At 33.3% G+C, this 1,954-nt stretch overlaps 1 non-coding gene across 1 annotated transcript; it reads left to right on the top strand.

Annotated features, from left to right (window-relative positions):
- Positions 1–253: 253 nt before the first annotated feature.
- On the top strand, positions 254–326 carry Trnar-acg (transfer RNA arginine (anticodon ACG)). Its single transcript has one exon. It is a non-coding gene; the product is annotated as a tRNA-Arg (tRNA).
- The last annotated feature ends 1,628 nt before the right edge of the window (positions 327–1,954 follow it).

Raw genomic sequence — 1,954 nt, 5'->3', positions numbered from 1 at the left:
AAAGTTTGAGTCCCTAGATTGTCCCTATCTATATATGGTTCGTAACGAATAACGCCGAGTCACACACACACACACACACACACACACACACACACACACACACACACACACACACACACACACAAAAAAAAAAAAAACGAAACAAGGGTTTTTGGACAGTTTCGTAAACTTGTTGAAAAAGTTACCTGCCCATGTAAACGGAATTTAGCACTGTCTGTATACAGTCGCGGTAACATCCTTCGGCATATGTACAGGACTTGTGGCGCAATGGATAACGCGTCTGACTACGGATCAGAAGATTCCAGGTTCGAATCCTGGCAAGTTCATAATAACTTCAACCATTATTTTATCCAAAGTTTAATAATTATCCTTACCCTTAGGGTATTTTTGTTTTTTTTCAGTGATTTTGTTTTGTGTATATGGGAATTTCCCATGCTCTGAGTTCACATAGTAAGTGTTGATGGTAAGACGATGCTGAGTGTACTTAATGTTGAGTGTACTCAATTTTGTGTTTAACTTGGCGTTGTGTGTGCCGACGCGGCACACAAAACGTATGAAATAAAAGTAAAAAAAAACAACAAAAAACAAAAAAACGAAAAGTAGGTTCGAATGTAGACTTTTGCTATTATAGCGTCGTCCAGAATAGGTAAACTCATCTTTGATCTAATGCCTAGTTGTGTTAATAATTAAACATAGTTATTAGAAAAGAAGTTGATAGAAATTGCCACACAAGAATGACATATACAGACATTTGAAATGTTACATACTTGCATTGTAGTTTCTCAACTTCGTGTACTTAAAGGTTAAAATATTTATCTGATAAAATTTTTAACATTTTGTGAAAACAGGAAAGCCTTAAAAAACAAAAATAGATAAATATAGAAGGTGAAAGAAAGAGAGAGAGTGACAGAAACAAGAGTGATAGACAAATAATAATTGTTAGACAAGCATCATACACTGATAGAATGAGAGAACGATAAAACAAATAAAAAATTATGGATATTAAAACAACTAAAATGAGAGTTTTTCAAACATAAACAAAAGCGGGGAATATTTTAACATGTATTTTGTACGTTGAAAACATAATAAACAACCTTAGGAAATAAATGCCGATTAACTTATTTTTTAGTATAGTAATACTAATAATAAATACTAACCGACCTAACTCGGCGTTACCCGATATTTTGTTTAATTACATTAAGCGTAAAATAATAATAAGAAAAAAAATGAAAAAAAAAATTGTGATTGAGGAGATGCAGATGAATGATGCAACATATAAAAGTTGAAAGAAAGGAAAATGTTGTTCAAATGCAAAATGAATTAGCACTGAAATGCAGATACGTGCATCATAACAAACATATGTATATTACTTATATATTACTTACACATTTTTTCTATTCATCTATCTGTTTCTACATAAAACTAAACGTAAATTTCATGAGCAAAGCTTTTTTCCTTGAACTACTGTGACCCTGCCAGCTACGATGGTCGGTGATTGCTCCAGAGGGGACTAAAGAGAAATGAATTAGAGCTATGGTAAAAGATTAACACAGAAGGGGACTAATAAGAGCTGACTTGGAGCTTTTTATTTAGGTGGCAATCCCGGGGTATTGCCCGGTGACCTTGCTGGTTAGAAAGGGAAACGATTTGGTCGCCGATGTAAAATACATTTTAAAGTTTACACCTTATACAGCCTAACATCACAAGTGCATTTGAGAAGTGTTATAACCTCACAAGCAGAAAAGTTCGATATACAAAATCACCAGTCGGTTATTTGATATGACAGAGGTGTGTTCGAAATGAATGTTTCTGTTTAGAGAACAATTGAAACATGGTTCTTGACATTTGTATTTTAAACGGAAAAACAAAATCGAGAAAATTAAACAATATTGCTGTGAAAATGATTATTTTGAGGTATCTAGCCATGCTTAGGCTAAAGAAGTGACCTTAAAAA

The sequence above is a fragment of the Euprymna scolopes genome, chromosome 12 (assembly GCF_053919585.1).
Source record: "Euprymna scolopes isolate OS-2025 chromosome 12, ASM5391958v1, whole genome shotgun sequence".
NCBI classification, from domain to species: Eukaryota; Metazoa; Mollusca; class Cephalopoda; order Sepiida; family Sepiolidae; genus Euprymna; species Euprymna scolopes.
This window is presented reverse-complemented; position numbering and strand designations above follow the sequence as displayed.